This window comes from Apium graveolens, chromosome 4 (genome assembly GCF_009905375.1).
Source record: "Apium graveolens cultivar Ventura chromosome 4, ASM990537v1, whole genome shotgun sequence".
Lineage (NCBI taxonomy): Eukaryota > Viridiplantae > Streptophyta > Magnoliopsida > Apiales > Apiaceae > Apium > Apium graveolens.
In genome coordinates this window covers 301629607-301643091 of record NC_133650.1, presented here as the reverse complement: position 1 = coordinate 301643091, position 13485 = coordinate 301629607, and positions in this window count along the sequence as shown.

Below are 13485 nucleotides of genomic sequence, written 5' to 3'. Positions count from 1 at the left end.
AATATGTTTTTTATTTTTTACAATAGTTTTAAAAATTAATTTTATAATTGTGAAGAAAGTATGCCAAGACTGTTATAAACATTACTCTTTAATTTTAAATTTAAACAATATTTTTAAAAAACTGATCAAAATATGTCATACATCTATTAGTGGTGGTAATTTTCCAACAAAATAGTTAAATTAACAAAATCACTTATTATTGTTAGAAAAGGTTATTGAGTCACAATGGTAGACCAAATATTAAACAGATTATACTAACTTAACATTTATACGAGAAAGAAAAATAATGCCAAAGTCGGAGATTATAAATTAATAAAAAGATAAAATATTTTTTAAATGTTCAAAAAATCAATATGTTCGAGATCTCGACCTTATATCTTAAGAAGTATAAAGCTAAAACTCTTATTCATGCGGTCAATATCATAAACATTCTTCATCGAATGATAAAAGTAATAATAACGAAAGAATCGATGATAACAAATAAAAATTAGGATTATTTATGAATAAAAGTCGTGGCGTGAAATTAATCACTGCGCTAAAGTTGAATTTGCCCCACTATGTACACACGAACTCATGACAATCAACCTACAGCGTTACACGACATCCGCCCATTGGTGTAGTACAGGGAGACAGATAGACAACACCTTTTGATCATTACCCAAAGTATGTGTATATAGTATGTGAATACAATTTTTGTTTGTCTATCAAAAAAGAGAGGTATCGATCTCCTTTTATAGGAATGAAAATTTATAACTCCAAGATAGTAAGAAGGTCATAGGTCACAAATAATGATGAGGGGGAGATGAAATCTAGAAGGTCTTAAAGAGAAATGTCTAAAAAACAAAAGGTCATACAAGTGAAAAGTCTTAAATAAAAAGACTCACATTTAAAAAGATTAGTTTTCTTTCGAAGCAAACAAATATTGAAATAAATGATAATAATAATTCTAACAATCCCTCACATGATGCAAAAGAAAATGTAGCTTGTGTAATAGGAGAAGTTTTATGGACAACGGATAATCAGTTTTGTAAGTATTAATGTCTTGTGGACTTGAATTGATACCCCGTGCAAACATATATGTCATACAACCATATTAGGTGAAAATAAAAATTCTTGAACCTTTCTTGGCAGTAAGTGAAGATATATATGCGCACTAAAACCTTTCTCATATCAAAAGGTGTTCTTGCATGACATTAACCTTGATAATGCCTTTAACAATTTGTGTTATAAGATGCCCTACATTTTTATGTGGATATTTATGAATGCTCCAGAGTCCTTAGCCTACACGATCTCATAGGGAGTTGGGCGTAGCTCACATATTCATATAGGTAAGTTCATCAAGTTTGTATTGTCTTAAACCACCTATTACAAGGCTATGAACTTATTAAGAGCATTAACTCAACCTAACACATATGACAACAAAAAAATACTACAATTTTTCATTAAATTGGAATGGTGGTAGTAAAACATGAGTTCTTTTATGATTTAGTTTGACCCATTGAAATTTCTAAGATGGGTATCCATCATAATTCACTCTACATAGGCTTTAAAACCATTCCAATTGTGCTAACTCTTAGCACCATCCAAAGTCATAATGAGCACTTTTGTGATTTAACATAATTTACTCCACGATAGGGTTTAAACGTGTTTTATGCCAACTCTGGCAACAATATTTGATAAAGACCTTTGTAAAGAGGATCTGCAATATTCCCCTTTAACTTTACATACTCGAGTGATATCACATTACTACTGATCAAATTTACACACTATGGCATGTCTTAGGTGTCTATATTCTCTTTCTAATAAACATAGACTATTATCAACCTCAATTCACATGGCCTAACTCTTTTCTTCAAGTATATTCTTAGTGCTTGCGATCAATTATAAATATAATTTCTCTCCAACAATATGCATGTAACTCGGTCATTCTGATTAACAAAGTTATTATATTGTAGATGCATCTACAAAGTGAAAAATATAAATATTAACGAACTATTCTTCTCATTCTCAAGTAGCAACTTACTTTACAGAAGGAAAAAACTTTCAAACTAATCGGAGAGTTATAAAACACGTAACCTCATTATGTGGTAGCTTTTTAATATCAAAGTATTCATCCTGATATATATCAACCATCAATTTTATGTCACATTAATTCATGAAAACACAATAAATTTGACATGATAAAATTTATAAAAAAATGCCTTTATATTTATTTAGTAAAATTTAGGTCACACACCACACATGAGATACTTGCTGCAATAATGACAAGTAGTACAAATTCATTTGATTTTTCTACATAATTAGAGTGATGAGAAACCAATCATGTATAATGTTCCTTACATTACTCCCTCAAGAATACACTAGTCTTTCATGTATTTATTATTTAAAAAAAATTCATGTTCAAGCATCTCAATCGTCCATCTAACGCAAATGACTATTACATGAGACACGAAAATGATTGCTCAATTAACTAATATTGACATATTTTTTAACCCCCACAGTGAATTAACTGGGCATCAAAATTATAAACTCTAAAAAAAATAAATTTTGATTAAAAATCTCATTCTCTTATTATCTTACCACAAAAAAGATATATATATTTTTAACATTTTTATTATTATTTACAAGATATATTACTCATGTAACTGTCTAGCAAATATATTCTCATTTAAAAATCAAATAAGCATGAAGTTTATGCAATACATCACAATATTGTGAACAAATACAAGACTAATATACTATTATATACATCATTAACAGTTTTTGTTCACTACTACTCCTTAAAAAATAGAGCCACGAAATTTTCAATACTACGCCTCAAATATTTAATCAAGTATGTCTGAATATACCGAAAAATCACATATAACTTTACAATATATATTGCAAGTGTATCGTAAAAAGATGACATATAAATAAATAGAAGTCAAAAACTACACACTTAAGTTAAGAGCTTAATTCTAGCAAGATGTCCCACCCTTCTCGGGCATATTATCAAACAAGCATATTATTTAAACTATCATATTATTGATATCATATAAATCGTCTTAACAAAATAATATTCATTGCAACTCAATCTCGATATATTGGTATAAATCCGTTTAACAAACACAAGTTCAACTTTAGAATGTTAGAAAAGGTTATTGAGTCACAACGGTAGACCAAATATTAAACAAATTATACTAACTTAACATTTATACGAGAAAAAATAATAATGCCTAAGTCGGAGTTTATAAATTAACAAATAGATAAAATATTTTTTAAATGTTCAAAAAATCAATATGTTCGAGATCTCGACCTTATATATTAAGAAGTATAAAGCTAAAACTCTTATTCATGTGGTCAATATCATAAACATTCTTCATCGAATGATAAAAGTAATAATAACGAAAGAATCGATGATAACAAATAAAAATTAGGATTATTTATGAATAAAAGTCGTGGCGTGAAATTAATCACTGCGCTAAAGTTGAATTTGCCCCACTATGTACACGAACTCATGACAATCAACCTACAGCGTTACACGACATCCGCCCATTGGTGTAGTACAGGGAGACAGATAGACAACACCTTTTGATCATTACCCAAAGTATGTGTATATAGTATGAGAATACAATTTTTGTTTGTCTATCAAAAAAGAGAGGTATCGATCTCCTTTTATAGGAATGAAAATTTATAACTCCAAGATAGTAAGAAGGTCATAGGTCACAAATAATGATGAGGGGGAGATGAAATCTAGAAGGTCTTAAAGAGAAATGTCTAAAAAACAAAAGGTCATATAAGTGAAAAGTCTTAAATAAAAAGACTCACATTTAAAAAGATTAGTTTTCTTTCGAAGCAAACAAATATTGAAATAAATGATAATAATAATTCTAACAATCCCTCACATGAGGAAAAAGAAAATGTAGCTTGTGTAATAGGAGAAGTTTTATGGACAACGGATAATCAGTTTTGTAAGTATTAATGTCTTGTGGACTTGAATTGATACCCCGTGCAAACATATATGTCATACAACCATATTAGGTGAAAATAAAAATTCTTGAACCTTTCTTGGCAGTAAGTGAAGATATATATGCGCACTAAAACCTTTCTCATATCAAAAGGTGTTCTTGCATGATATTAACCTTGATAATGCCTTTAACAATTTGTGTTATAAGATGCCCTACATTTTTATGTGGATATTTATGAATGCTCCAGAGTCCTTAGCCTACACGATCTCATACGGAGTTGGGCGTAGCTCACATATTCATATAGGTAAGTTCATCAAGTTTGTATTGTATTAAACCACCTATTACAAGGCTATGAACTTATTAAGAGCATTAACTCAACCTAACACATATGACAACAAAAAAATACTACACTTTTTCATTAAATTGGAATGGTGGTAGTAAAACATAAGTTCTTTTATGATTTAGTTTGACCCATTGAAACTTCTAAGATGGGTATCCATCATAATTCACTCTACATAGGCTTTAAAACCATTCCAATTGTGCTAACTCTTAGCACCATCCAAAGTCATAATGAGCACTTTTGTGATTTAACACAATTTACTCCACGATAGGGTTTAAACGTGTTTTATGCCAACTCTGGCAACAATATTTGATAAAGACCTTTGTAAAGAGGATCTGCAATATTCCCCTTTAACTTTACATACTCGAGTGATATCACATTACTACTGATCAAATTTACACACTATGGCATGTCTTAGGTGTCTATATTCTCTTTCTAATAAACATAGACTATTATCAACCTCAATTCACATGGCCTAACTCTTTTCTTCAAGTATATTCTTAGTGCTTGCGATCAATTATAAATATAATTTCTCTCCAACAATATGCATGTAACTCGGTCATTCTGATTAACAAAGTTATTATATTGTAGATGCATCTACAAAGTGAAAAATATAAATATTAACGAACTATTCTTCTCATTCTCAAGTAGCAACTTACTTTACAGAAGGAAAAAACTTTCAAACTAATCGGAGAGTTATAAAACACGTAACCTCATTATGTGGTAGCTTTTTAATATCAAAGTATTCATCCTGATATATATCAACCATCAATTTTATGTCACATTAATTCATGAAAACACAATAAATTTGACATGATAAAATTTATAAAAAAATGCCTTTATATTTATTTAGTAAAATTTAGGTCACACACCACACATGAGATACTTGCTGCAATAATGACAAGTAGTACAAATTCATTTGATTTTTCTACATAATTAGAGTGATGAGAAACCAATCATGTATAACGTTCCTTACATTACTCCCTCAAGAATACACTAGTCTTTCATGTATTTATTATTTTAAAAAAATTCATGTTCAAGCATCCCAATTGTCCATCTAACGCAAATGACTATTACATGAGACACGAAAATGATTGCTCAATTAACTAATATTGATATATTTTTCAACCCCCACAGTGAATTAACTGGGCATCAAAATTATAAACTCTAAAAAAAATAAATTTTGATTAAAAATCTCATTCTCTTATTATCTTACCACAAAAAAGATATATATATTTTTAACATTTTTATTATTATTTACAAGATATATTACTCATGTAACTGTCTAGCAAATATATTCTCATTTAAAAATCAAATAAGCATGAAGTTTATGCAATACATCACAATATTGTGAACAAATACAAGACTAATATACTGTTATATACATCATTAACAGTTTTTGTTCACTACTACTCCTTAAAAAATAGAGCCACAAAATTTTCAATACTACGCCTCAATTATTTAATCAAGTATGTCTGAATATACCGAAAAAATCACATATAACTTTACAATATATATTGCAAGTGTATCGTAAAAAGATGACATATAAATAAATAGAAGTCAAAAACTACACACTTAAGTTAAGAGCTTAATTCTAGCAAGATATCCAACCCTTCTCGGGCATATTATCAAACAAGCATATTATTTAAACTATCATATTATTAATATCATATAAATCGTCTTAACAAAATAATATTCATTGCAACTCAATCTCGATATATTGGTATAAATCCGTTTAACAAACACAAGTTCAACTTTAGAATGTTAGAAAAGGTTATTGAGTCACAACAGTAGACCAAATATTAAACAAATTATACTAACTTAACATTTATACGAGAAAAAAAAATAATGCCTAAGTCGGAGTTTATAAATTAACAAATAGATAAAATATTTTTTAAATGTTCAAAAAATCAATATGTTCGAGATCTCGACCTTATATATTAAGAAGTATAAAGCTAAAACTCTTATTCATGTGGTCAATATCATAAACATTCTTTATCGAATGATAAAAGTAATAATAACGAAAGAATTTATGATAACAAATATAAATTAGGATTACTTATCTGAATAAAAATTCGTGGCGTGAAATTAATTACTGCGCTAAAGTTGAATTTTTCCAACTACGTACACACAGACTCATGACAATCAACTTCCAGCATTACACAACATCCGCTTCACTGGTGTAGTACAGGGAGACACATAGACCACACCTTTTGATCATTGCCCAAAGTATGTGTATATAGTATGAGAATACGATTTTTGGTTGTCTATCTAAAAAGAGAGGTATAGATCTCCTTTTATAAGAGTGAAAATTTATAACTCCAAGATAGTTAGAAGGTCATAGGTCACAAATAATGATGATGCGGAGATGAAGGAAGGTAACTGTCTCAAAAACAAAAGGTCATACAAGTGAAAAGTCTTAAATAAAAAGACTCACAATTAAAAAGATTAGTTTTGTTTTGAAGCAAACAAATATTGGAATAAATAATAATATTAATTTCAACAATCCCCCACATGATGCAAAAAATTGAAAATTTCTTGATTTTAGCCGAATTCAATTTTTTATAGTAAAAAATATTAATTAATATATCAAAATTCTTTAAAATTTATAAAATGTAATGGATCATATTCAAATTCAAAATGAGTATATTTGTATTATACATAAGAAAATATTTTAAAATATAAATTACATATGTCTAAACTTTAAATAATATTTTACAATTCAAGTTGAATATCACCGTATAGTACTGAATTTCTTAAAATCTTATTTAAATATGTAATTTATAATACCCCACCTATTTTTTAAAAATGATTATAGACATCGGTTGATAAAGATACTGATGTCTTACAACACCTTTAACATCCGTTTTTAAAGTGACCGATGTTAAAACTGCTTTTAACATCGGTGACATTTTTAACCGATGTTAAAGGGGTGATGTCGTAGGCACTATTTCCTGGCTAAAAAATGCATTCCGAGGAAGATTTTGAGATATTTTCCACTTACATCGCGGTTGCAACGATTGTACATGTCATCTCGTATTGATGAGAGTATGAGGTATCACAAGAATAGAGAGGTTACTGAGAGGATTATGACACACCCAGCGGACGGGGAAGAGTGGAAAAGTTTTGACATGAATTATCCAGATTTTTCGCATGATATTCGAAATATTAGACTTGGGCTTGCTGCAGATGGATTCTCTCCCTACAGCAACAAATCTTCCACATGGCCTGTTATTATGGTTGTGTACAATCTCCCTCCTTCTATGTGCATGAAGGATCCATTCTTGTTCATGACACTACTCATACCCGGGGATAAAGATCCCATGAGAGACATCAATGTCTACTTGAGACCACTTATTGATGAGCAGAGACAGTTGTAGAGTGTTGGTGTACAAACATATGACAAACTAATTTTAATTTGAGAGCAACACTGCTGTGGACAGTCAATGACTTCCTGGCATTGGCAATATTGAGCGGTTGGTCAACAAAAGGAAAACTAGCTTGTCTAGTTTGTATGAGGAATGCCAGGGCCTCACAACTTCCTCAAGTCTACTTTCTGGGAAATAGTAAAGAAATTTAGAAGACTGGGCCATCATCATACGCGGAAAATAGGATGGCAAGTTCGTAATAAATGTGTGCAAATTGCTTTTCGACCACATGGGAAAGGTTATGCAAAGTCTAGGGCTGATGGATTTGGTGTGACTCAAAATTTTACACATTTCTCCATTTTATTTGAGCTTTCATATTGGGACTCGCTACGTCTACGTCATTGCATTGATATCATGCATGCTGAGAAGAATGTCTTTGATAATTTCTTTCACACAATAATGGGTAGTAAAAAAATCCAAGGATACTAATAATGCAAGAAAAGATTTCAAAGCATTTGGTATTAGAGAAGAGTTATGGATGCGAGGGAAAACAAAAGCCCAAGCACCATACACTTTCTTGAGAGCAACAACTTCAAGTTTATACATGGATTAGTAGTCTAAAAATGCCAGATGGTTGTGCATCAAATATTGCGAGATGTAGCAAGTTAGAGAAGAAGAAGTTGAGTGAAGTGATTACATTATAAATTAATTTCATATAACAATATATTGTTAATTAAATAATTATTAAAATATTTATAATTATTACATCTAACTTGTTTTATTTCCTATTACTATTGTATGTTTATTATCTATATGCATCTCTTATTTGGCTCTTTTGTGCAGGCCTACTCTACCTTTGACCCAAAATATGGGACAAAAAATCATGCCCATGAGACTGTTAATAGGCATATGCACAGAAATATGCACAAAACTTTGTGCAACGAGCAAACATGTATCAAGATGATTATTGCTTGATAATTGGAATTCACCCAAATTTCAGAAAAAATCAGATGCTGCTAAAAAAACGAGAGAATGTCAAAAAATTCCTCACACTTCCGGTGCCACTTCCTTTTAGCGTGTGGTTGGGTATGACAACTTACATTTAAACTTGTTAATTTAATATGACATTAAGATATCAACAGTGAATTTATTTTGTATATGCTTTCATCTTGAATTTGTACTCGATAGGATATAGAAGAAAAAACTTGCATGGAACCAAAATTAATTGACCTCTTTGTTCACTTGCACACCAAGGATAAGGAGAATAAGGAATTCACATCGGAGGTTGTTCGTTTATTAGTGGTACGTTTTTATATTGTTCCGTGCTTCGGTTTCTTATATTTTTAGTTTTGAACCTCGTTCTGACAGTTTATTTTAAAAACATATTTGTCTATAAAATTGTATATGTACACATGGGTAATATTTGGTAGGTTAAAAATTCAACCTTTATACTTTATAAAATCATATGTTCCTTGTTTTTTTATTTAGCATTAATTTGAACTCTTTTTTTATGGTTTTATTTTTTTTTCATTTTAGAAATTTTGTTTACAGATAATGCCTTTTTTATTTCCAGTTTAATTTGACTTTACATTTTTATTGTTTGTAATTTTTTACACATGCATCTAGGAACACTATCTAGTAAAGTGTGGAGAGCACAACGAGAATCCTTTGGAAGCACCAATTGATACATGGGTAGAAGTTGTGGGTGTTCAAAAAAATGCCATCATCGATATTCCACGCACGAGTGCTTCCAAACTTATACGTATGTTTATTAATTATATAATATGCACTGCATTTGTATTCTTATCATTCTATTTATATCGTTCATTATGTCATTTTTTTCTAATCTACTTATATATATGTATTTGTTTGTGTGTGCCCGTGTAGCTCTTTCTCCTGAATCTGGTAAAAGGAGTCGTCGACAATATGTTGATGATGAGTCAGGTGCTTCCACTGGAAGATTTTTTGTTGAGCGCATGGCAGACAATCTTGTCATGCAAGAAGTGGACCACATTGTAGCATTTGCACGTACACATTCTGATTAATTTGACCTCGCACCAGAGCAAGTCAATATTTTGACACAATCTGTGGTGGCGAGATTAAGTGACCTGCCATCGGACCACCCAATCGACAACTATGAGGGAACTTGTGCAGGCGATGGTGTCAGTGTTAAACGATGTCCAGAAAAGTAACCCTGCTGCTAGAAACTGCCAAAAGGTATATTGTGGTCCAATCATTTCGTAAACATTATATTTTGTTTATTGTTCTAATATTATTCAGAAAAAGCAAAAAAAAAAGACAATTAAATGAGAGTCACTATTTTAAGTTATCTAGAAATTAGTAACTTGGGTAAGACGAGATGCACCAAATTGAGAGATAAATAAAAATCGGTAATTATGGGGTAAGAGTCACCAATTTTAGTTGTCAAGCTACTAGTGACTTATATTTAAATATTTTGGTTTACTGAGGTACGACATAATATGTTAGTAAACTGAAATTTGTCAAAGGAGATAAATTATATAAAATAGCACCAAAACTGGCCAGGTCATATTCGTGGACCCTGGACAGTCTATAGGTTGTAGCTACTAATCACTTTCACCCTTTCTGCCATCTTGTTATTTATGGGCAAGTCTAGCAGGCTCAAGTAAGGTTCAGACCGTATTTAGAACATCAATTACTCTATAATATTTATATAGAATGCCTCAAGTTAATATTTCAGTTAGGTGTATTGTGATCGAAATCTACTATACTCTAGTTCTTATTCTTAATTAAGTTGGTCTGTTATAAATTTTAGTGCGAGATAAGTTAATTACAAATATTAGACACATGTGGAATTTTGTATATATATTCATGCAACTTTTTTATTTTATATCCTAACTACTATCAGAACAATATAGTTGGTAACTTCGTAACAGTCTTTCACTTTATCATTTATCATTTCACATCCTGGTCATCCTTAGTGTAAAGTTTACTTTATGTCTAATTCTGTTGGGGGTTTGAGGAAATCAAATTTATATAACTTTTTTTAATATTGCAGGGTAAGAGGATCGCTCTTGAGACTGAGTATCATTCTGATGAAGATGATAATGGAAATCAATCACGTTCTCCACGTCAAAGTCGTAGTCGAAGTGGTAACTCTAACGGGATTTGGATCAGTTTGGAGATTGACATACCAGTTGGTTCCAGTTATAGGGCTGGTTTATGTTAACTTCGAATATATTAGTTTAGTGGCTAACTTTTGCAGCTTGGGGGCGACTTATGCCTTCTTTTGGATATTAGCTGACTAATGGGTTTAGGCAGAATTATGCTTTCATTTGCTATAACTGTGTGACATATGCTTTAACTGTGTGACATATGCTTGTCTTATAACTATGCGACGTATGTCTGTCTTATAACTGTGCGACATATGTTTGTCGGATTTGGGATGTTTCTCTTTTTGCCTGATGCTTAATATGGATTTGACTACTTGATTAATTTTTCTAAACGTGTTGTAATATTTTGTATGGGTTATTAGTTTGTATGTGTTGAGAAATCTGTGAATGAATCACTGGTTTAATTATACAATTTGAGGACAATGGTAAAAACATAGGTATACTATAAACTAGCCACAGAATCTTTCACAACATGTGATTAAAACGATGAATTCCGTCGTAGTACTGAGCTTATTTGAGAATTTTAGGTCGGATTTCGTCGCTACCGTAGGCATATGAGCGTACTTACTGGGCATATTTATGTTGGTACCTGTCACAAAAAAGGGGACTATATGACGGATTTCGTCATAATTTCTGTGCAATTTTATGACCGATTGTGTCACAATTCTAAAAATTATGCGATGGATAATGTCGTAATTCTGGGAATAGTTCTGACGAATTACGCCACAAATTTAAAAACAATTATGACTGATTTCGTCGCACTTTGTGTTTTTTTCTTTTTTTAATGATTGTTTTTATTTAGTATAAGACCCACAAATAACTTGCGACTGAATAAGATAGTACGACAGAATAAGAACTTATGACACATGTATTTATGACAGTTTTTTTCCGTCACAAAGTCGGTCAATTGCGACAGATTCTTTGTATTTATTCTATCGCAAAACCCCTTCCTCTTGTAGTGTGAACTCAATGTTCCCATGGTTCCAACATTTAGGGATGTTTATGCATGCTAATCTTGGAGTAAAGATAAAAACATTATGTATGTGCATATAAGAATGTAAACATTTATCGTAAATAAATTTTAATGAATCTACAATACAAATTCCAAACTTCACATATGAGACAGAGTGATACAAGAAATTCAAAAAAAATGCTAATATATGTAGTACATATTTCTTGAGGAAAAAAGATCAATAAAATTTTCTCAGGTGAGAAGAAAGGTATTGAAGGAATTGCGGGCATAGTAGTTGGTTTAGAAGTAGGGATGGAAGGAAGATGAGGTAGTGTTAGTTTTGGGAGGGTCGGCATCGTGGGGATTGGCATAGATGGAACCTGTGCGCTTGGCAAAGCTGGGATCGTAGGCATCGAAACAGCGAGAAGAGGTGGAAATGCGACCTTGGGTAGCGTAGGCATGGCTGGTAACGGAGGTAATGCAGTATTGGGCGGGGACGAGATTGTAATCATTGGGGGCAAGGTAGCGGAGGGACTATTCTGCAAGAGATGCCTTGTTCCTAGACTTTATGGAGAGACTTATATTTTAGAGGAAGTTATGATGAACTTTGCACTTCAGTTGGTTTATAAAAGGGAAAATATTGATTTGATGACAGGTTGTTGAACAAACTATAAAGATTGCATGAGTTTATTTAGCTTTCTAATTGACTGATCGATTTTTTTGACAGCATAAATTGTCAAAACATAAAATTGGATACGGCTGACTACCTACCAACTCACACAAAGTATTCAATTATACACACATGACCGCTAAAGGGCTTCAAATTGGGGCTATAGACTGTAATTCGTGTCCGGCAATGCTGCTCGCAAGCACCTCTAACTCGAATTTGCGAGCACTTTGAACTCGAACTCTTTTAACTGAACTCAACTTGACTCGAACTTCTATACAAGTCGGTCTATACATTCACATTTATTTAGTTAAAATGAGTCACAATGAGTGCATACCAAGTGTGATTAGAACTCGACTCGAATTTGAGAACTCGGCTCGATTCTAACTCGAACTCAATATCTAGTAATATCTCAATAAAAAATTGAACATATATGATAATATATATATATATATATATATATGTATAAAATTTAAAATCATGGTATTTAATTTAATTGTTTAAAAAATTTTTGTTATGAAAAATTATATTAATATGGTTTAATTGTTTTTCTATTTCAAGGACTATTAATATAAATTTAAATTTTAAGATAAAAAATTTATACTTCAAAAAATACGCTGAAGTGAATTTTTTGGAAGAGGAGTGCATAAGTAAATTAATTATTCAATTTAATTTCAAAAAATTTGAAATACTAATATCTGCTCTTTATTCAAAAAATATAAGTAAATTCAATAATAAATATAAATATTTATTTAGAAAACGAATTAAAATATTATCTAAAAATATTAATGATATCTAGATTCGGATTCCAATATTTTCTTTTATGTTAGGTCGGGAAAGAATCTTTTGATCTCACACAACAATGTAAGCTTCAAAAGGGTTAATTATTTTAAATTTTGATATATATTCTAAAATATGCGTTTGAATAACACAATCTATATGAAATAATTTTTTTCATAACTTTTAGTATCTTAAAAACTAAATATAACTTCCAGTATCTTATAGATCAAATAGAAGTAATATTCAAAAGACCACGCAGTTTATAGCAAAATGCTTCCG